We start from the raw sequence: 25,019 nt of genomic DNA on the forward strand, positions 1-25,019 counted from the left end.
ACCTCAATGAATGGCAGAGCAGGCTCGGTGGGTTGATTAGCCTGCTTTTGTTCTTGTGTCTTATGGTCATATGATCAATGGCTTATCAGCCTGTGGAAACCTATAAATCTCCAATGGCATGTATAGTGTATCAGTCTAAGATTTAGGTCTGCTTTATGTAAACTTTGTTCAAGATCTACTATCTGGAACTAAAGGTATTTTTCTCTTTCCATTGCATTGGGCTCTCTGCTTCATTTATCCTCTTGAGTTGAGTCTCATTCCATCTTTTTAGCCCCAACTTTACTATTTTTGAGGAACTTATGTTTGGGTCACCACCTTGAGCTACTTTTTCACAGGTCTGCAAAACTCATGATGCTATATGAAGCACCAATGTCTCTCTGACACTTCACATTCACTTGTTAATCTCCTTCTGCAGTCCCTGCTCTAACATGCATCTTCAAAGCATTACCTTTTTAGACTTGAAGGTGCCAACCTGTTGTAAGATGTAGAATGACTTATCTCTCTGCAGCAGCTGCCTTTGTAGGATTTTGTTGCTGTTTTCAAGCTAAACAAATGGGTGAAAAGGGATTCAGCATTTCGCAATTGAAGTTTACATTTCCTGTGCTTCCTCTTTTCTTTTGTGTGATGTCTTCTGCTATGTTTACATCCTGTACTCTTGCCTTGATCTTTATGCTGGCATTTCTGCAAATTGTTGTTTTTCAATATGTTACTGTTGCTTGGCCTTGCCTCTCTGCATAATGCAAAGCCTTGTCTGTTTTTACATTATTATTTTGTAGCCAATGCTTGAAATCATCAGACTTATTACACATCTACATAATTTTCTTGAGAATACATTTCTGCTCTATCAATAGATATCCCAACATAATGTCCTACCTCTGAGATTACCTTTCAGCTAAAACAGTAGATATCAGCAAGATTTATCAGTGTCATCACATAATAATCAATATTCTCCATCTCTGTTGAGCTCTAGTTTTTACAGTGTTGGGGACTGGAATATTCACATCCATCCTAAAGCAGCCAGTCATTCAAGATTATACACTGCTGTTCTAATTTTTACTTACTAATTCTTATGGTAAATTATTCTATTAATTTTGAAGATCCACATGATGTCAGACCTGTGAAGCTGAATTTTTGTTTCAAAAATCATGTTTTAATGGCTACTATTTCTATGTCTTGAAAAGCATAAAAGTGGATAAATCCCCAGGACCTGATCAGGTGTATCCTAGAACTCTGTGGGAAGCTAGAGAAGTGATTGCTGGGCCTCTTGCTGAGATATTTGTACCATCGATAGTCACAGGTGAGGTGCCAGAAGACTGGAAGTTGGCAAACGTGGTGCCACTGTTTAAGAAGGGCGGTAAAGACAAGCCAGGGAACTATGGACCAGTGAGCCTGACCTCGGTGGTGGGCAAATTGTTGGAGGGAATCCTGAGGGACAGGACGTACATATATTTGGAAAGGCAAGGACTGATTAGGGATAGTCAACATGGCTTTGTGTGTAGGAAATCATGTCTCACAAACTTGATTGAGATTTTTGATGTGGTAACAAAGAGGATTGATGAAGGCAGAGTGGTAGATGAGATCTATATGGATTTCAGTAAGGCATTCGACAAGGTTTCCCATGGGAGACTGGTTAGCAAGGTTAGATCCGCCGTCATTTCCGCCACCTCCAAATGGACCCCACCACCAGTGATATATTTCCCTCCCCTCCCCTATCAGCGTTCCGAAAAGACCACTCCCTCCGTGACTCCCTCGTCAGGTCCACACCCCCCACCAACCCAACCTCCACTCCCGGCACCTTCCCCTGCAACCGCAAGAAATGCAAAACTTGCGCCCACACCTCCCCCCTTACTTTCCTCCAAGGCCCCAAGGGACACTTCCATATCCGCCACAAATTCACCTGCACCTCCACACACATCATCTATTGCATCCGCTGCACCCGATGTGGCCTCCTCTATATTGGGGAGACAGGCCGCCTACTTGCGGAACGTTTCAGAGAACACCTCTGGGATACCCGGACCAACCAACCCAACCACCCCGTAGCCCAACACTTTAACTCCCCCTCCCACTCCACCAAGGACATGCAGGTCCTTGGACTCCTCCATCGCCAGACCATGGCAACACGACAGTTGGAGGAAGAGCGCCTCATCTTCTGCCTGGGAACCCTCCAACCACAAGGGATGAACTCAGATTTCTCCAGTTTCCTCATTTCCCCTCCCCCCACCTTGTCTTAGTCAAATCCCTCGAACTCAGCACCGCCTTCCTAACCTGCAATGATCTTCCTGACCTCTCCGCCCCCACCCCACTCTGGCCTATCACCCTCACCTTGACCTCCCTCCACCTATCGCATTTCCAAAGGCCCTCCCCCAAGTCCCTCCTCCCTACCTTTTATCTTAGCCTGCTGGACACACTTTCCTTATTCCTGAAGAAGGGCTTATGCCCAAAACGTCGATTCTCCTGTTCCTTGGATGCTGCCTGACATGCTGCGCTTTTCGAGCAACACATTTTCAGCTTAGATCTCACGGAATACAGGGAGAACTAGCCATTTGGATACAGAGCTGGCTCAAAGGTAGAAGACAGAGAGTGGTGGCGGAGGGTTGTTTTTCAGACTGGAGGCCTGTGACCAGTGGAGTGCCACAAGGATCGGTACTGGGTCCTCTACTTTTTGTCATTTGCATAAATGATTTGGATGTGATCATATGAGGTACAGTAAGTAAGTTTGCAGATGACACCAAAATTGGAGGTGTAGTGGACAGTGAAGAAGGTTCCCTTAGATTATAACGGAATCGTGATCAGATGGGCCACTGGGCTGAGAAGTGGCAGATGGAGTTTAATTCGGATAAATGCGAGGTGCTGCATTTTGGGAAAGCAAATCTTAGCAGGACTTATACACATAATGGTAAGGTCCTAGGGATTGTTGCTGAACGAAGAGTGCAGGTTCATAGCTCCTTGAAAGTGGAGTCACAGGTAGATAGGATGGTGAAGAAGGCGTTTTGTATGCTTTCTTTTATTGGTCAGAGTATTGAGTACAGGAGTTGGGAGGTCATGTTGCGACTGTACAGGACTTTGGTTAGGCCACTGTTGGAATATTGCGTGCAATTCTGGTCTCCTTCCTATCGGAAAGATGTAGTGAAACTCGAAATGGTTCAGAAAAGATTTACAAGGATGTTGCCAGGATTGGAGGATTTGAGCTATAGGGAGAGGTTGAATAGGCTGGGACTGTTTTCCCTGCAGCGTCAGAGTCTGAGAGGTGACCTTATAGAGGTTTATAAAATTGAGAGGCATGGATAGGATAAATAGACAAAGTCTTTGCCCTGGGGTTGGGGAGTCCAGAACTAGAGGGCATAGGTTTAGAGTGAGAGGGGAAAGATATAAAAGAAACATAAGAGGCAATTTTTTCACACAGAGTGTGGTATGTGTATGGAAGGAGCTGCCAGAGGAAGTGGTGGAAGATGGTACAATTGCAACATTTAAAAGGGATCTTGATGGATGTATGAATAGGAAGGGTTTAGAGCGATATGGGCCGGGTGCTGGCAGGTGGGACTAGATTGGGTTGGGATATCTGGTCGGCATGGACAAGTTGGACCGAAGGGTCTGTTTCCATGCTATACATCTCTGACTCTATGACTCTAAGTCACATTACTAAGGTAGGTCTAAGTGTACAAAGGCATTTCTCTAATGTCCAGCTCTAGAGAGAGCGTATCACATGGAGCTTGCCTTCTTCCCAGCCTCTGCTCCATCTCCTTGTCTTGTGCTGACCCAGAGGTACTGGCATTGCAATTAACCCAACTTGTTGCAGCCTTTGTACGCACAGGTTAACCCTCCCTCTGAGGATGCAGCAATGGTTCCTGTCAAGTACAGGAACTCTCAGCCTCTGGCCCTGGCTCTCTCACTGTCTACAACAATACTTCAGACTATTTTGGGAGAATTTACCTACTCTCAATTTCAATTTTCCAGCAATGGGCCTATAGCCTTGTATGCTGTGGTGTTTTAAAGTGCTCACCTTTTTGCCTCTACTAACCTGTTAGGCAATGCATTCCAAATATGTCTTCCTCAGTTCCCCTTTAAATCTTTTCCTTACTGGCCTATCTACTAAGGGGAAAAGTTTATTCCCATCTACCCTATCAAAGGCCCCTTTAACTTTGTATACCTCAATCAGGTCCCCACCTCCCCCCAAGGAAAACAACTTTAAGTAAAACAACTCCAGCGCTCTAATCTCTTTTCATCATTAACTAAAGCATTCCCGGGGAATTTCCTCTGCAGCTTCTCTAATTCAATCATATGTTCCTATAGTTTGATCACAATTGCACACAGTACTCTAGTTGTTGTCTAAGTTTCATTATATACAAATCTATCATAACCTTCTTGATCTAGTATTCAATGCCTTGATTAATAAATGCAAGTATCTCATGTGCTGCCTTGATCAGCTTTTATCTGCCTGTCCAGCTGCCTTCAAGGATCTATGGAAATGCACACCAAGGTCTTTCTGATTCTCTGTACTTTCCAGAGTTCTACCATTCACTGTCTACTCCCTTGTCTTGTTAGTCCTCCCAAAGTGCATCACCTCTCGCTTTTGAGGTTTAAATTCAATTCGCTGTTTAGCCCATTTGACCAGCCTGTCCAAATTAACCTGTGGGTATTTTCTCCTCAATATTTACCATACTATCAATTTTCAAGTCATCTGTGAATTTACTGTTCAACTTCCTACATTCACGCATGCATTTTCAATATATACAGCAAACAGAAAGGGACCCAGCATCAAACCCTGTGGTGCATCACTGAACACAGGCTTCCAGTCAGCAAAACACCCTTTGATCATCAACCTCTGCTTCCTGCCACTAAGCCAATTTTTGGGTCTAATTTTTCAAATTTCTCTGGATCTTCTTAACTGATCTGCCATATGAGGCCTTCTTAAAATCCTTACAAAAATCCATATAGGATACATCAACTGCACTACGTTCATCTATGCACCCAGCCACCACCTCAATTTTATTAGATGTTGAGGATGAGGGCATCTGGGAGGTAGGACAAAATGGCTTCTGCGTTGCTAAATTAGCTTGCACTGAACCAGACAAAAACAAGAAACCACAGACTGATGTAGATTTGATAAAATACAAAAGTAATGGTTTAACCCTAACCACCAGGCAGGACAAAGATGATTCTTAGAACAAATTGTTCGCAGGAATGCTTTATGCTATTTATTGGTTACTACCAAGCAATCATGCTCCTTGCCTGCCTATGAACAATGTATATGAACACTATGCAAACTCTGAGTTGTCGGATTCTTTTGGTGGTCTCTGAGTACTCATACTTCTGGGATGATCAAAGCCTACCGACCTAGCCGTATCAAAGAATAAACTATTGCTTGTGTGATTGACAGAGAGTCATTTACAGGTATGTTTATTGACAGAGCGCAGAACTGAGAGACCCCCCCCCAACCACAAGTTCAGATCTTCAATATGATCACCCCTGACAAAGCCATGCTGCCTATCCTTAATTAATCGAGAACTTTCCAAGTGAAGATTAATTCTATTCCTCAGAGTTTTTTCAATCGTTTCCTGACCACTGATGTTAGACTCACTGGCCTGTAGTTTCCTGATTTATCCCACAGTCCCTCTTGAATAATGGTACCACATTATCAAGTCTACCCATCCTTCTTTTTTGAGGCAAAATACTTGCTTTTTCCAGTGCAGGGCTGCAAATGATCAAAAAAAAAGAAACACTGGCTTTTTTTCTGTCTATCTGTTCTTCTTTCCTTCCCTCTCCCAAGTCCAGAGACTGACAGCAATCGGGATACTCACGTCTGCTGGGATGGCTGAAATCAGGTAATCGGGAGACCAATAATTGGACCAGGAAACTCCTGATCCCTGTAATTCATTGTTACATCTCATATCTCTTTCACGTGAAGACATTTTAAATTTTATAAACATTATGACCAGTCGAGCCTAATCTGTTTCTGTTATTTGATGTGAAAGTTGGTCAGGTTTTCAGCTGGCTGAATTGTTAACAGAATATGTTATTACTCTTTGAAATTTATGAGATTTCTATTACATATTTTTTTGTTTTAACTGGGCAAGATTTATATTTTATGTCTGTGTCATTTATTTTTATGATTTTTGTTGAAGGGATTTCATTAATATTGGGTATTTAGGCGGAATACATGAGAAGTTCAGACTTCAATCTGATTAGGATCCTTTGCTTCCACATACTGAGTCTTAACTAAATGGAACTCAAATGAAAGTTAGTGCACAACGTTGCAGAAAGCAGACTGGAATCACCCTGATGTATCAGCTGCTCTCTCTCCTGCTAGATTCAGTCAATCATACATTGTCCAAATTGGAGGAAACTTCTTCACTTTTTCAATTATTCCAGCATTTTACAGCAGAGTCAAGTACTGAAAAAAAAATACAGGTAACTTTTATTTTGCTAAATGCATGCTGCTAATTACCTCACATTTTTCAATCATAATTATGCCCTCTTATGAGACCCACTAGAACCTCAATCACAGCATTAACATCACTGACGAACATCTCTAATACGATGGCATAAATCTGATGTATACAGTGCTACCTTCATGAACATTTGGCTAATTAGAATGGATCTTTTATAAATGCTGTGCAATTAAACCACAAGATACACCAAATGACTTTTCTAAAGATATCTGGAGTTTTACTTTTGTTTCTATAAAAAAAATGCAGATTTTGAATGTGCTTTATACTCTCGGAATCCTTATCAATCAGATGGTGAAATTATTAGTCAACAAGTCCATGGATGATCGACTATTTGTAGGATGTAGTCCAATATATTAGAATTTAGTGAATTTTTTTTGTGTTGAATTTCCCTGCAAAAGGAGGTTACTGTATCTTTCTTTCGATGCAATGCATTAAAAATATACACCGTTTGAATTTACTGTGGTACTTCAGAAATAGAATATTATTCATACATTGGCAACCTGACTTCTTCCTCTTATCAAGGGTGACATTAGTTTTTAATGGTGCAGTACAAAATTGCCTCCTGCTCACACACAATTAAAGCCACTTAATTTCCATAGTAAATGCACCAGGTGGGAGTTGCACGTGTCTTCTATTCATTTCCATTTCATTTTGAAAAATTTCTGCAGTGGCTGAAGGGAACTTCTTAAACTGTGGATTCACAATGTCTGAATTTGTAAACTCGTTGAGAATCTGCACTTTCTTTAGTCAAAAATGATTATTAAAACATTTTAAGGTCCTATGTGGAATAGTATAATATCTATGACACAAAATTTGTTTAAATATACTTACTTACCAGAAATGGTGAATTCCAAAATATAATTTTATCTTTCAAAGAGAACCTGATATTATTGCTAGTTAGATAAAAAGAACAATACACAAACTAATACTAAATAAGTGATGATTAAGTTGGTTAATCAGTAAGATACTTTTCATGATTTTGGGATGATCAAAATCCTTTTCAGTGTTTTTGAAGCGAGATAGCAAAGCTGTTTGAGATTAAGTTCCCTGTTCTGTGCTTCAGGATTGGAGGCCTTTGTCTGATGTTACATATGACTATTGCAAATCTACCACAATAACTTTAATTAAAAGTTGTACTTTGAATGAAAAAAGATGTTATAAGCTGGTTTGAAGAGACAGTATAAAACATATGATATTGAGCCACATAAAGATATGAGTTAGGGCAGAAAACAAAAGTCTTGGTCAAAGAAGTAAGTTTTAAGGAGTTCTTAGAGGGAGAAATGAAGGAGAGAGGTTTAGCAAGAGAAGTCAAGAGCTTTGGGCCTCCAGTAGCTGAAAATATGACCACCAGTGGTGGATCAATTAAATTCCTGATGCTTAAGGACAGAATTAGAGAAAAGAGGTAGAGCTGAAGGAGATTGGTGGAAGATTTTGAGACCAATGTGAGAATTTTGAAATTGAGGAATTGTTTTATTGGGAGCCAGGGCAGGTCAGTGAGATGGGTGATGTTGACCAGGATTTGGTGCAAAATCACAGCCATTGGAGATTTTGATGATGCCCAATTTAGGGAGGGTAGAATGTAAGAGACTGGCTAGGTCTGTATTAGAATGGTAATGAGTGTCGTGCTACTTCACTCTCTCCTGACCTGCTGCGCTTTTCCAGCACTACATTCTCTCAACTCTGAGCTTCAGCATCTGCAGTCCTCACTTTCTCCTATTAGAATGGTAATATCCAGATCTGACATTGGCAGAGATGAAGGAACCAATGGCAGAGATGGGTGATGTTACAGATGGTTTAAGTGACAGCAGGACATGTGTTTGCAATTCTGTCTCTGGCTTAAATATGACACCGAGATTGCAAAAAAATCTAGTTAAGATTTCCGGTTGTTGCCAAGGAGAGGGATGGAGTTGGTCAGGACTGAAGACAATTGCTTCAGGCACCAAGGTATTTAATTGGAGGAGATTTTTGCTTTTCCAGTCCTGGATGTTGGATAAGGAATCTGATCATTTAGAAATAGCAGGGGAGTTGAGAAAGAGATGACAACAAGACTGGGTAGGATGTTGCTACTATATATGTGGAAATTGACATTGTGCTTTTGGAAGTATGCAGCTCTATTTCAGATGAGAAATAGCAGGCATTCAAATATAGCTCCTCAGGGGAGGGATAGGATTGGGAACTGAAGCCATTATTGGTGATTCTCTGACTGTGTTCACTATGACATGAATAGAACCCAACCAGTGCAATCCCACTCAACCAGATAACAGTGGTGCGGCGGATTATAGAGATAATACAATTGACTGTGTTAAAGTCTAGGAACTGGTTAGAAAGGGCAAGGAAGGAAAGTTTATTTTTGCCACAGTCACATAAGATGGCATTCTTGATTTTGGTAAGAGCTGTTCCAGTACCATGGTGATGAGAAGGATTTGGACATGGAGTTCCAGGAAAGATGGGACTGACCTTGATAGGTCACTTCCTGTTCAAGGACTTAAGAGTGGAAAGGGAATTTGGCCATGAGTTAGTAGTTTGCAAGGACAGAGGAATCAAGAGATATATTTTTTCGAGGAAGGTATAGATGGCTATTATGAAGAAAGAGGTAAAACCATTCACAATATCAGGTAATGTGAACAGGAAGGGCTGATGGTGATTAGTAGTTTATTGGAAACAGAATTGAGAGAGAAGGTGAATTTTGTGGACAGGATGATCTCTGAGAGTATCAGGGAGATAGGAGAGAAACTAGGGGTGGAAACAGATTGTGCAGTGGTATGAAGATCTTTGGATGACGTTTTGCCCAGTGAGCTCATGGAAGAAATGAAAGTGATAGATCAACTAATCCAGATGGCCTTAACTTTGGTGAAAGGAAGGCCATGAGTTCCTCACGATGGAGATGAGTGTGGAATGATCAGGGGAAAGATGTTAACAAGAATGGCTGCAGTACAGAAAAGAAGGTAAGAGTAGATATTTTCTAATCAAACTATTCAGAGAGGCAAGTGGGATTGAACTCAGGCCTCCATTCTCACAGGTCAGGAATTTACCAATGGACTGTGAGAGCCCTATAAAACTAATCCTTTACATTCAAGGACAATCGTGCACTACTAGGAATGTTGGGTGGACAAAGGTAGGATTTGATAGCGTTTGATTTTTTTTTCAATCAGATCTAGAAATAGATCTTGCCTGCTGTTTCTGTTCAAGGGTCTGAATGGCTGCTCTGAGCTCTTTATGCTCTCATGTCTGTGTTCCTGAACTTGATGTTGGAGGTGACACCATTGTACTAAAGAAGAATGATCGGGGGATGTCATTATTTAGGGTGGGTGAAAGATTTTGAGAGTATATTGTACAGGTCGGTGATTTGGGAGGGGGCATAGGTTTGTCTATCAGGATGGATAATGGAAGAAGCACATTTTGAACCAAAGTGGAGCTTAAAGGGACAGCAAGGCAAGGATGTGATGAGGGGTAGCCTTCAGCTGTGATTGATGCAATTGTGGGAGTGCGGGCACTTGGATTTATTTATTTATTGTCACTTGCATCTTGTCACTAAACACAGTGAAAAATGTTGTTTAGTGTCGCGACTCTTCAGCACCATCTCAAAATGCAGAAAAAGAAACCAAACCATAGAATATAAAGACAGAAAAATGAAGAAATAAAGGAAGGGTCCAACTTTTACAGGCTTTCTTGTTAAGTGCTGCTGCATGGGTCTGGTGGTGAGACATGACTCCCCATCTCCACACCACTGCAGGAATGAAACCCGCCACTCTCTTCGGCACCAACTCGCCTCCACCGACTCCCTTGCCACTGATTCCTCGCTGGATCTCGCCAATGCTACCGATGCCGCCGGGTACTGAAATGGCTTGAACTCACCTCCACCGAATCTGCATTGCCGCACCCACTCACTACTGCCAAGGTCGTTGCCATGACTGAGCTCTTCACTGAGGGGTAAGTGAACTAAAAGAGGGAAGAAAAAACAAGAGAAGAGAGCGAAAAAAGGAAAAGGACAAGAGAAGTGTACGTGACACTCGACTGCCATCTTACTGTAAGGAGAAATGAAGAAAATCAAGGGGGTGATGACAGATATGGATTGGGAACATTCCATGTGGGATGAAGCTAAGAGAGGATAGGATGTAGTGAACTCAGAAGAGATTATAAATTAAGATGAATGTTAATATTTGTAAGAATTAGAGCCAAGATGTGAGCAAGCCATGGTGAAAAAATGACTGTACTTGGGTGGTAGCTGTCAGGAAGGATGTGTGAAAGCTGCTACAAGCTGAAAAGGCAAGAGAATATTTCAAAACCATAAAGAAAAAGATCAAGGTTATAAAAGCCACAACACTACTCTGACAGTCCCATCATATCAGGCAATGGGACCCTGTGTGAGAATCTCTCCGGCTATGTTGAAGGCATCTTGAAACCTATTGTACAGGGGATCCCCAGCTTCTGTTGGGACACTACGGATTTCTTACAGAAACTCGGCACCCACAGACCAGTTGAACCGGGAACATTCCTCGTCACAATGGATGTTTCAATACTCTACACCAACATCCTCCACAACGACGGCATTGCGGCAACAGCCTCAGTACTCAACACTAACAACTGACAATCTCCAAACACCGTCCTACAACTCACCCGCTTTATCCTCGATCACAACGTCTTCACCTTTGACAACCGGTTCTTCATCCAGACATATGGAACAGCTATGGCGACCAAATTTGCACCCCAATATGCCAACATCTTTATGCACAGGTTCGAACAAGACTTCTTCTCTACGTAGGACCTCCAACCAACATTGTACACCAGGTACACTGACGACATTTTCTTCCTCTGGACCCATGGCGAGGAGTCACTGATAAAACTACACAGTGACATCAACAAGTTTCATCCCACCATCAAACCCACCATGGACTACTCTCTACTATCTGTCTCATTCTTGGACACAAGCATCTCCATCAAAGATGGACACCTCAGTATCACACTCTACCGCAAACCCACAGGCAACCTCACAATGCTACACTTCTCCAGCTTCCACCTAAAACATATTAAAACAGCCATCCCCTATGGACAAGTCCTATGCATACACTGGATCTGTTCAGATGAGGAGGAACTTGACAGGCACCTGGAAGTACTCAGGCTTGCCCTCACAAGAACGGGGTACGATGTTCAACTCATTGACCGCCAGTTCCGACATGCCACAGCAAGGAACCGGAATGACCTCCTCAGGAGACAGACACTTGCTGTAAATGAAAGGGTACCCTTCGTTGTCCAGTACTTCCCAGGAGCTGAAAAACTACGCCATGTTCATTGTGGCCTGCAACACATTATCAATAAGGATAAGCACCTCACCAAGGCCTTCTCCACACCTCCACTACTTGCCTTTAAACAACCGCCAAACCTCAAACAGATCATTGTTCGTAGCAAACAGCCCGGCCCTCAGGACAACTCCATACAACCCTGTCATGGTAGGCGCTGCAACATGTGTCAGAGTGTGGACGTGGATACCACCATTACATGTGGGGACACCTCCCACCATGTACGTGGCAGGTACTCATGTGACTCAGCCAACGTTGTCTATCTTATACGCTGCAGACAAGGACGCCCTGAGGCATGGTATATTGGGAAAACCGAGCAAAGGCTATGGCAATGGATGACTGGGCACCGCACAACAATCAACAGACAAGAATGTTCCCTCCCAGTTGGGGAACATTTCAGCAGTCCAGGACATTTGACCTTAGACCTTCGGGTTACCATCCTCCAAGGCGGACTTCAGGACAGGCAGCAGCGAAAGTGGCCGAACAGAGGCTGATAGCTAAGTTTCGTACCCATAGGGAGGGCCTCAACCAGGGCCTTGAGTTCATGTCACATTACAGGTGACCACCATTGCATTATACACACACACAGACACTCCTACACTCACACACACGCCCATGCACTCCTGTACACATACATACACGTGGACACACGTGTTCACAGACACGCACACAGACACTCACACACACCCTTACAGACACACACATTCCCACACTCTCACATGCACCTCTCACAGATTTAGACCACTCTACACTCACGCACACACATATACACACTCTCTCACAGACACTCACAACTCCACACCCCAAACACATGCACACACACACACACACTCCTACAGACACACATACTCCCACACTCTCGCATGCACCCCCTCACAGACTTAGACACTCTACACTCACATACACACACATACATTCTCTCACACTCTTAACACCCCCACCCCAGACAGACAGACAGACACATATATATGTTTGTGGGGTGAATTTGTACTTGCAGAGTTACATTGTACTTTGCTCAAAAACTGCATGAATTCATGTAAGACTCTGTGAACTCACTTTTTAGATTAGAATCAGTCTAAACATTATGGCACAGACAGAGAACAACAGGGGGCTAACACCTTCAACACATTGTCTGGCTAACACAAGTTGTTTCAGTTAACCTGAGAATGTAACTTTTAAAAAAACGTTTTGTGATTTACACATGAAAGAAGTGAAACTAACATGGCAACTCTAACAGATGAAAGACTTAACAAACAATCAAGGTTTTTTTCAATGTATAATTTCAGTTACATCACACTGTAAACTTTTGCTATAAATTCTGTGTCTTACAATTGTGTCCTCCACAACCATCTGATGAATGAGCGACGCTCCGAAAGCTAGTGCTTCCAATTAAACCTGTTGGACTATAACCTGGTGTTGTGTGACTTTTAACTGTGACAGTATGGCTGAAACCAGTAGTGAAAAGTAGAGCCAAAGCAAAGGCTTCAATTCTGGTTTGTGCCATTATTCTTTAGCTAGATTTCTATCAAGACCATAATGTTGATGCAGTCATTCACAATGAGGTCATTAATTGCAAGGTCCTTGTTCATAAGTGAATGGATATTCTGGAGGAAGGTGTAGAATGTGGCTGGTGCTATCTGGACCATTGACAGAGTCTAGGTATCAGCATTTGGAAAGGTGAGTTAGTCAAGGAAGAGATCGGCAATTTCAAATTAATTTCAGAAAACATCTTATCTGGTTCACAGAATCACAGGAATCTTATGGTGCAGAAGGTGACAATTCCAACCCATCATGTTTGTACGGTTCTCCAAATCAGCATTGTGGCTTAGTGCCATTCTCCTGCCTTTTCCCTGTGCCCTTGCTCATTATTCCCTTTTGAGTAATTATCTAATGCCCCTGTGAATGCCCCAATTAAACTTGCTTCCACCACTCTTCCAGGAAGTCCATTCTAGATCTGAATTACTCATTGAGTGAAAAGTTTCTTCTCACAACATTTTTGCAAATCACACTCATCTTTTCCCTTTTACAAGCAGGGACAGTTTCTCCCAAACTACTCTATTCCAGCCCCCTCATGGTCTTGAAAACCTCTATCACAGGTTAGAGCTTTTTCTCTTCAAGGAGAAGAGTTCCAATCTCTCCAACCTATCCTCATGAAAGATTTTAATTCATGAAATTATTTGTCGATCTCTTCAGAATTCTCTCTAATGAATTAATATCCTTGCTAGTGTGTGGCATCCAGAACTGCACACAATACTCTAGCTGAGGGCTAAGACGTGTCTTCTATATATACAGCATAGCCTCCTTGCTTTTATATTCTGTGCTCCTCTTTACAAAGCCTAGGTTAATGCATGCTTTTTTATTTAAGGGGAGGTGATCGCCTAGTGGTGTTATTGCTGGAGTGTTAATGAGTACACCCAGGTAATGTTCTGTGACCAGGGTTCAAATCCCACCACAGCAGAAGTGGAATTTGAAAAAAAAGGTCTAATGATGACCATTGTTGATTGCCAGAAAACCCATCTGGTTCACAAATGCCCTTTAGGGAAAGAAGCTGCTATCCTTACCTGGTCTCATCTACATGGGACTCCAGTCCACTGCAATGTGGTTGACTCTTTACTGCCCTGTGGGCAATTAGGGATAGGCAATAAATGCTGGCCTACCCAAAAATGCCCGCATCTCATGAGTGAATTTTAAAAACACTGCTCTCTCCCATGTGTCCTGTGACCTACACTGATCAATGACATATACACAGACTCTACTCTTGCACTCTCTTAAATATAATACCCATGTGAGATAATGTCTCCATCTTCTTTCTACCAAAATGCATTGCTGCTCACTTCTCTGCACTTGTCTACTTGCTCTACCAACATATTTGGGTCTTTTTAAAATTCAACACTGTTCTTACAGTTTACAATTCTCCCAACTTTGTGTTGTCTGTGCATTTTGAAATTATCCCCTGCACACCGAGAGTCTCAATTCCCCACCTCGGGGGCACTCCACTGCAAACCTTCAGTTGAAAGATATTAATTGATGTTACTCTGGCTGAGTGATAGGAAACAATCCTGAATCCATATTGCTACTGTCACTTCTATTCCACAAAGACAAAAAAAAACTGCGGATGCTGGAATCCAAGGGAGACACACAAGAGGCTGGAAGAACACCACAAGCCAGACAGCATCAGGAGGTGGAGAAGTCAATGTTTCGGGTGTAACCCTTCAGGACTGGGGGCTGGGTGTAGAAAGAGCGGAGATAAAGGGGGAGGTGGGGATAGGTGAAGACAGGAGAAAGTGAGGTCTGCAGATGTTGGAGATCAAAGTTGAAACTTTATTGCTGGAACAGCACAGCAGGTCAGGCAGCATCCAGGGAACAGGAGATTCGACGTTTCGGGCACAGGCCCTTCTTCAGGAATGAGCAGAGAGTGTTCAGCAGGAGAAGATAAAAGGTAGGGAGGAGGGACTTGGAGGAGGGGCGTTGGAAATGTGATAGGTGGAAAGAGGTCAAGGTGAGGGTGATAGGTCGGAGTAGGATGGAGGCGGAGAGGTCAAGAAGAAGACTGCAGGTCAGGAAGGCGGTGCCGGGCTGGAGGGATTCGGCTGAGACAAGGTGGGGGGAGGGGGGATGAAGAAACTGGTGAAGTCCAAGTTCATCCCCTGTGGTTGGAGGGTTCCCAGTCGGAAGATAAGACGCTCCTCCTCCGACCGTCGCGTTGTTGTGGTTTGGCGGTGGATGAGTCCAATGACCTGCATATCCTCGGTGGAGTGGGAGGGGGAGTTGAAATGCTGTGCTACAGGGTGGTTGGGTTGGTTCGTCCGGGTGGCCCAGAGGTGCTCTCTGAATCGCTCCGCAAGTAGGCGGCCTGTCTCCCCAATATAGAGGAGGCCACACTGGCTGCAGCGGATGCAGTAGATGATGTGGGTGGAGGTGCAGGTGAATCTGTGGAAGATATGGAAGTTTCCTTTGGGGCCTTGGAGAGAAGTGAGGGGGGAGGTGTGGGCGCAAGTGTTGCACCTCCTGCGGTTGCAAGGGAAGGTGCCGGGAGTGGAGGTTGGGTCGGTGGGGGGTGTGGATCTGACAAGGGAGTCGCGGAGGGAGTGGTCTCTACGGAAAGCTGATAGGGGAGGGGAGGGAAATATATCCTTGGTGCTGGGGTCTGTTTGGAGGTGGCGGAAGTGACGGCGGATGATGCGCTGTACATGGAGATTGGTGGGGTGGTAGGTGAGGACCAGTGGGGTTCTGTCCTGGTGGTGGTTGGAGGGGCGGGGCTCAAGGGCGGAGGAGCGGGAAGTGGAGGAGATGCGGTGGAGGGCACCGTCGACCACGTCGGGGGGGAAATTGCGGTCCTTGAAGAAGGAGGCCATCTGTGTTGTACGTATTTTGAACTGGTCCTCCTGGGAGCAGATGCGGCGGAGACGAAGGTGAAGACAGGTAAAGGGTGCAACCTAGTTGGTCAATGGGAGGAATGAATGTGGTTGGTAGCTGGAAGGGAGGGGAAGGACTGGGAAGGGATTCTGCTGATGGGAAGGGAGGTTTATTTGAGATTGGAAAACTCACAGTTGAGTCCTCCAGGCTGAAAGCTGCCCAGGCGGATGATGAGCGCTGTTCCTCCAAATTGCAGTGTGGCTCGTTGTGGCAATGGAGGAGGCCAAGGATGGTTATGTCAGAAAGGGAGTGGGAAAGGGGATTAAAATGGGTGGTGACTGGGAGGACCGGTTGGCCCCTGTGGGTCTGGCTGAGATGCTTGGTGAAACGTGCCCTGAGTTTACGTTTGGTCTCCTTGATGTGGGTGGCTGTCTGCCTTATTCACTGCTCCGCCTCATGCCCACTCATTATATTTTAAATTAAAGCATAGAAATTAAAAGGGCTGGGCTATAAAATAAATTGTGAATCCATTGGCACCCATTTCCTGACAGGCAAATAAAAGTTAACATCATCCCACAACCTCATGGATGGATGAACTGGGAGGCACCAAGTGTGCTTTTTCATCTGCAATTATTTGTTGAAATAAACTATACTGGATGTAAGTTTGCTCGCTGAGCTGGAAGGTTTGTTTTCAGACGTTTTATTGCTGTACTAGGTAACATCATCAGTGAGCCTCCGATGAAGGTTAGTGACCTGCTTGGGTTTAGATTAGTTACAGTGTGGAAACAGGCCCTTCGGCCTAACAACTCCACATCGACCCTCCGAAGATCAACCCACCCGGACCCATTCACCCCTTCACCTAACACTACAGGCAATTTAGCATGGCCAATTCACCTAACCGCCACCTTTTTGGACTGTGGGAGGAAATCCACACAGACATGGGGAGAGTGTGCAAACACCACACAGACAGTTGCCCGAGGTGGGAATTGAACCCGGGTCTCTGGCGCTGTGAGGTAGCAGTGCTAACCACTGTGCCACCGTGGGTTAGTGATGGTCTTGCTCTTGCACTATTCAGAGTGTGTTGTGTCCTTCATGATGATCCTGATAATATATTCCCTATGTTATAAAAGTTGAGCAGATAAAGAACAACACAGACATACAGCTTTGCAACATGGAAACAGACCTTTCAGTCTAACTTGGTCGTGCGGCTAGGTAATAAATCTAATCCCATTTGCCAACATTTGGCCCATATCCCTCTAACCCCTTCCTATTCATTTACCCATCCAGATACCTCTTAAATGTTGTTATTGTCCCAGCCTCCACTACTTCCTCTGGCAGCTCATTCCATATATGCACCACTCTCTGCATGAAAAGTTGCCCTTTAGGTCCCTTTTAAATCTCTCTCCTCTCACCCCTAAACCTATGCCATGCAGTTTTGGACTCCCCTGCCCTGGGAAAAAAAACTTGTCTATTTAACCTACCTGTGCCCTCATGATTTTAAAAATCTCTATAAGGTCACCTCTCAGCCTCTGTGCTCCAGGGAAGAAAGCCTATTCAGCCTCTCCCTCAAACTCACATCTGCTGGAGGAGCAACTGAAATACCGATGCAAATTTAAAAGAGAAAACTATCCTGGAGTTTATGGGAAGAAATTGAAGAGACATCAGTTAATCTCATAAGCTGCTTGTGGAGGGCGATGTGATTTCTTCAATAATTGGGCTTTGGGCTTCAAGTTTTGAAATAAAAGACGTACATTGCTGAAGAACTGAACCACTATCCTGCATTTAATAAGACCATTTGATTCCAATTCCAGAGACATTTAAGTGCTTCCCACTTGAATTTAAACCTTGAACCATTTCAAAGCAAATGCTGCTGGGGTTTTTCCTCGATTTGTTACTGTCATAGAGTCCGACAACATGGAGACAGGCCCTTGGCCCAAACTGGTTCATGCTGACCAAAATGTCCATCCATACTAACCCAATTTCCCTGCACTTGGCCCATAATTTTCTAATCCTTTCTCATCCACTTACTTGTCTAAACACCTTTTAAATGTTGTTAATGTACTTGCCTCAATCACTTCTGCTGGCAGCTCATTCCATATACATACCACCCTCTGTGTAAAAACATTGCCCCTCAGGTTCCCTTTTACTCTATCCCCATTAACCTTAAACTGATGCCCTCTAGTCCTCAATTCGCCAACTCTGGGGAAAAAAATAGAGTGCATTCACCCTATCCATGCCTCTCATGATCTATTACACCTCTACAAGGTCCCCCCGCTGCAGTCTCCTATGCTCTAAAGAAAAAGTCTTCCTTGTCCAACCTCTCCCTATAACTCAGACCATTCAGTCCAGGCAACATCCTTGTAAATTTCTTCTGCGTTCTTTCCAGTTTAATAACATCCTTCCTATAACAAAGTAACCAAAACTGAACACAATATTCCAAGTGCAGCCTCACCAATGTCCTGTGTAACTGCAACATAACTTCCCAACTTTTATACTCAATGCCCTGACTGATGAAGGGCAGTGTGCCGAAAGCCTTCTTCACTGCCCTGTCTACCTGTGACTCCACTTTCACGGAACCTTGCACTTGAATTCCAAGGTCCCTCTGTTCCACTACACTCCTTTGAAGCCCTGCTATTCACCATGAAACTCCTACTTTGATTTGACTTTCCAAAATGCAAGACCTCACACTTATCTGTATTAAACTTCATTTACCATTTCTCAGCCCACTTTCCAAGCTGATCTGCTACAATTTCTGATCACCTTCCTCGCTGTCCATGATACTGCCTATTTTAGTGACATCAGCAAACTTACTGCATTGTACATTCTTATCCAAGTCATTGATGTAGATTATTACAAACACCATCGGGTCCAGCACTAACCACTGAGGCACGCCACAGATCACAGGCCTCCAGTCCGACAAGCAGCCTTCCATTGCTTCCTACCATTCAAGCCAATTTTCAATCCAATTTGCCAGCTCCCCCTGGACTCCATGTGATCTAACTTGATTCTTGAGCAGAAAATGTGTTGCTGGCGCAGCAGGTCAGGCAGCATCCAAGGAGCAGGAGAATCGATGTTTCGGACATGAGCCCTTCTTCAGGAATGAGGAAGGTGTGCCAAGCAGGCAAAGATAAAAGGTAGGGAGGAGGGACTTGGGGAAGGGGCATTGGAAATGATTCATGAGCAGCCTACCATGTGGGACCTTATCAAAAGCCTTACTGAAATTCATATAGACTACATCTACAGCCCTGCCCTTGTCAACCTTCCTGGTCACTTCATCAAAGAACTCTTAACAAATTTGTGAGGCATGATCTCCCACTCACAAAGCCATGCTGACTACTCCTAATCAAGCCCTGTCTTTCCAAATGCATGTCTATCTTATCTGTCATAATCTTCTCAAGTAACCTATCCACCACGGATGTTAGGCTTGCTGGTTTATCGTTCCCAGGCCTTTCTTTGCGGCCCTTCTTGAATAATGGCACAACATTCATTACCGTCAAATCTTCCAGGACCTCACCGTGTCTAATGATGCAAAAATATCAGCCAGGGCCCCCTGCAATTTCTTCTCTAGCCAGTTGCAGCGCTCTTGGATACATCTGTTCAGGACCAAGAGATTTATCCATTTTCATACATTCTAATACATCCAACACCTCCTCTATTGTGATATGGACTGTCCCAAAGATATCACCATTAACTTGCCCAAATTTCCAAGTCTTCATATTATTTTCCATGGTAAACACAGAAGAGAAATGTTCATTGAGAACCACACCCATCTCCTGCGGTTCTACACATACATGTACACTTTGGTCCTTGAGGGGCCCTATTCTCTCTCCAGTTATTCTTTTTCATTTATTATACTTAAAGTACCTCTTTGGATTCACCCGGGGAATCTGTACTGATGGGAACCGATCTGGAATCAGTGAAAAGGATAAATAGGGTGGTCACAAGGACTTTAAACTTGTGAGTCGGGGGGAAGGGAAAAGGAAAGTCAAGTAGAAAGATAAGCAGCAGGTTAACATGTGTGCAGGGTTTCAGTTCAAGGCTGACTAGGAATGAAGCAAAAAGGAAGGATAACTTAGGACACATGACTAGAGATGTTGGAAGTTATGAGGATAAGAAAATTAGCATTAAGGCACTTTACCTGAATGCTCATAATATTCGTAACAAAGTAGACAAATTAACGGCACAAATCATCATAAATGATTATGATGTGGTAGGCATCACCGAGACATGTTGCAGGGGATTCAGGACTGGCAGTTAAACATCCAAGGATTTGCAACTTATCAAAAAGACAGGGAAGTAGGCAGAGGGGGGAGGGCTACCTTGTTAGTTAAGAATGAAATTAAATCTATGGCAGTGAATGACTAGGGTCAGAGGATGGGGAGTCTGTCTGAGTGGAGTTGAGGAACCACAAAGTCAAAAAAGCCATAATGGGAGTTATATACAGACCTCCCAGCAGTGGTCAGGACCAGGGGTGCAATGCATACCAGGGGATAGATAAGGCATGTCAGAAAGGCAAGGTTATGGTGATCATGGGGGACTTCAATATGCAGGTGGACTGGGTGAATAATGTTGCTAGGGGATCCAAAGAAAGGGAATTCATGGAATGCTTACAGGATAGCTTTTTGGAATAGCTTGTGATGGAGACCACAAGGGAGCAGGCTATTCTGGACTTAATGCTATGTAATGAGCCAGACTTTATAAACGATCTTAAAGTAAGGGAACACTCAGGAGGCAGCGATCATAATATGGTAGAGTTCAGTCTGCAATTCGAAAGAGAGAAGGCAAAATCGGATGTAATGGTGTTACAGTTAAATAAAGGTAATTACAGGGACATGAGAGAGGAACTGACGAAAATCGACTGGAAGCAAAGCCTAGTGGGGAAGACAGGAGAGCAACAATGACAGTAGTTTCTGGGTGTAATTGAGGACACAGTACAGAGGTTCATCCCAAAGAAAAGAAAGATTATTCGGGGTGGGGTTGGGGGGGGAGGAGGCAGTGATTGGGGGAGGAGGTGGGATAGATATCCATAGTTGACAAAGGAAGTCAGGAAATATATCAAAGGAAAAGAAAGAGCCTGTAAAGTGGCCAGGAGCTCTGGAAAATCAGAAGTTTGGGAAGACTACAAAAAGAAACAGAGGATAACAAAGAGAGAGATAAGGAAGGAGAGGATCAAATATGAAGGTAGGCTAGCCAATAATATTAGAAATGATAGGAAAAGTTTCTTTCAATACAGAAGAAACAAACGAGAGGGAAGAGTAGACATTGGGCTGCTCCAAATTGTTGCAAGAAGGCTAGTGATGGGACATAAGGAAATAGGTGAAGAACTTATTAAGTACTTTGTGTCAGTCTTCACAGTGGAAGACATGAATGATATCCCAACAATTAAAGAGAGTCAGGGAGCAGAGTTGATTTTGGTAGCCATTACAAAACAGAAAATGCTAGAAAAGCTAAAAGGTCTAAAAGTTGATAAATCTCCTGGCCCCAATGGGCTACATCCTAGAGTTCTGAGGGAGGTGGCTGAGGAAATAGTGGAGGCATTGGCTTTGATCTTTCATAAGTCACTGGAGTCAGGGAAAGTCCCAGATAATTGGAAAATCACTGGTTTAACCCCCTTGTTCAAGAAGGGATCAAGACAAAAGATGGAAAATTATAGGCCGATTAGCCTAACCTCAGTTGTTGGTAAAATTCTAGAATCCATTATTAAGGATGAGATTTCTAAATTCTTGGAAGTGCAGGGTCAGAGTAGAACAAGTCAGCGTGGATTTAGTAAGGAGAGGTCGTGCCTGACAAACCTGTTAGAATTCTTTGAAGAGGTAACAAGTAGGTTAGACCAGGGAAACCCAGTGGATGTTATCTATCTAGACTTCCAAAAGGCCTTTGATAAAGTTCCTCACGGAAGGCTGTTGTGTAAGGTGAGGGCCCATGGTGTTCGAGGTGAGCTACTGGCATGGATTGAGGATTGGCTGTCTGACAGAAGGCAGACAGTTGGGATAAAAGGTTCTTTTTTTGAATGGCAGCCGGTGACAAGTGATGTCCTGCAGGGTTCAGTGTTTGGGCCATAGCTGTTTGCTTTATTTATTTGGATGTAGGGACTGGGGGCATTCTGGTGATGTTCACCGATGATACAAAGTTAGGTGGACAGGCAGGTAGCACTGAGGAGGTTGGGAGGCTGCAGGAAGATTTAGACAGTTTAGGAGAGTGGTCCAGGAAATGGCTGATGAAATTCAATGTGAGCAAATGCGAGGTCTTGCACTTTGGAAAAAAGAATACAGGCATGGTCTATTTCCTAAACAGTGAGAAAATTCATAAAGCCAAAGTACAAATTACATTAATAGCACAGAGGTGGAACGAATGGAGAGTGTCAAGCTTCTGGGAGTGGCCATCCACAACAAGCTTTCTTGGACTCTTCATGTGGACGGACTGGCCCAACAACGTCTCTTCTTCCTCATGCAGCTGAGGAAATTTGGCATGATGGCGAATACCCTTGCCAACTTTTATAGGTGTACCATCGAGAGCATTCTGTCTGGATGTATCACTGCCTGGTATGGCAACTGTACCGGAGATGGTTACAGAGAGTGGTGAACTTAGCCCGGACAATCACAAATCTTCCAGGCCCGCTGTCAAGGAAAGGCCACCAGCATTCTTAAAGATTCATCCCACCTGGCAATGTTTCTCTACAACCTCAATCATCGGGGAGAAGGTACAGAAGCCTGGATACGCGCACCAGCTGGTTTCGAAACAGTTTCTACACTACTGTTGTTGGAATACTGAATGGACTCACAAACTCTTAACATTCACCTGTACCTTTGTTTTTGTTTCTGTTGCTATTATTTACTTATCTATGCTACTTAACTATGTGATCTGCCAATGCTGGTTGCAAGACAAAGCTTTTCACTGTGCCTCGGTACATGTGACAATAAATAAATTCAAATCAATTCAAGGGATCTGGGAGTGCTAGTCCAGGATTCTCTATAGGTTAACTTGCAGGTTGAGTCCGTGATTAAGAAAGCGAGTGTAATGTTGTCATTTATCTCAAGAGGGTTGAAATATAAAAGCAGTGATGTGCTTCTGAGACTTTATAAAGCTCTAGTTAGGCCCCAGTTAGAGTACTGTGTCCAGTGTTGGGCTCCACACCTCAGGAAGGTCATACTGGCACTGGAGCATGTCCAGCGGAGATTCACATGGATAATCCCTGGAATGGTGGGCCTAACATAAAATGAACGGCTGAGAATATTCATTAGAGTTTAGAAGGTTAAGGGGAGATCTAATAGAAACTTAGAAGATAATGCATAGCTTAGAAATGGTGGACGCTGGGAATTTGTTTCCATTAGGCGGGGAGACTAGGACCCATGGGCACAGTCTTAGGATTAGAGGGGGTCAATTTAGAATGGAAATGAGGAAACATTTCTTCAGCCAGAGAGTGGTGGGCCTGTGGAATTCATTGCCATGGAGCGCAGTGGAGGCTGGGACTTTAAATGTCTTCAAGGCAGAGATTGATCTCGCAAGGAATTAAGGGATATGGGGAGAGTGTGGGTAAGGAGAGTCGAAATGCCCATTAGCCATGATTAAATGGCGGAGTGGACTCAATGGGCCGAATGGCCTTACTTCCACACCGATGTCTTATGGTCTAATCTTCTCAGCCAAGGCCATCTCCTGGTCATAACGTATCTCAGGACTTCTATTCTTAAGTGTTAGTTTGACACCTTTACTTTGGAACTGCTCTCCTTCGAAATGTTCTTTCAATCCTGCATCTGCTCCCTTGACCTCTGTCCTTAATACTTCTGATCTGATCACAGCCTCAACTCATGTAGTAGTTCAAGATGGCCACTCACCACCATCTTCTCAAGGGCAGCCAGGAGCAGGCAATAAATGCTGCCCCCATGTCCCACAAGTGAGTGAATTTTCTAAAAAACTGTATGGGATATCTTAACCTATACAACTTTTTACCTTTGATTGACAGGCTTAATAAATGGACTTGTAAATGTTTGTACTTAGAGCCATGCAATTGGCATAACTTTAGGGAATAATAGCTTATACAATGATTTTAATTAAGTACAATCATTTAGAATTTTCCTGTCTTCCATCAGTAATTTTTGAAGTTGCCATAAATGGTTATCATTACTTTAAAACTGGAAAAAGAAAATAAAACATTCTAATAAGTAACTTTTATAAATAATTTAAGTTCCTACAGCACACAAATGATTAATTGTCTTTCATATTCAAAATGGTCCTGTTACCATAACTAAATAAATATTCAATCCTGATGATATAAGTCTGTGGAGAATAGATGAGGAAGTACATCACTATGATCAGATTAAATAAATCAATGTTAAGGTAATTACGTTAGATAATGAAATAATCCAGACATCATTCCAATCTCTGCAGTTTGATTTGTAAGGAGCAATTCCTTGAGATTCCATGGGGCGTGATTTTCTTTAGAAAGTGCTGCTTTCAAAGTGCAAATCTCTTTACAAAATGACCTAAACCAAAATCTTCATTTGCTTCCAAATTTTTCCTTTCTCATTCATTTCTCTCTTTCTGGTTCTGAGCAAGTTTGGACAAAGGCTCATTTATCTGTGCTAACTTCCTGTAGAGCAGGAAACTAGTTGAATCTTTAGATCCTGGAAATTAGAATTCAGTTACTATTTACTTCCTATTTAATTAGCACTGACTTAAAATTTTCATTTGTTCTTTACTGGGATTGCATCACACATGGACAAACACAAGTGTGCTTCTAAGGTACATTCGCAAACAGTCATGAGTGTCACCACAAGGTATGAAGTATAAAGAGGATCAGTGGTTGACCGGATTGACAAGATCCAACTATGTAATGCTGTAGATCTTAGACTAAAGATGAAACACCACTTGCCACTTGAGTTTCCAAATGAATCTGAGTCTGTGTGGCTCCCACTCTGGT

The sequence above is a fragment of the Chiloscyllium plagiosum genome, unplaced genomic scaffold, assembly GCF_037043375.1.
Source record: "Chiloscyllium plagiosum isolate Xiang-an unplaced genomic scaffold, Cpla_swu_hap1 HiC_scaffold_7, whole genome shotgun sequence".
NCBI lineage: Eukaryota > Metazoa > Chordata > Chondrichthyes > Orectolobiformes > Hemiscylliidae > Chiloscyllium > Chiloscyllium plagiosum.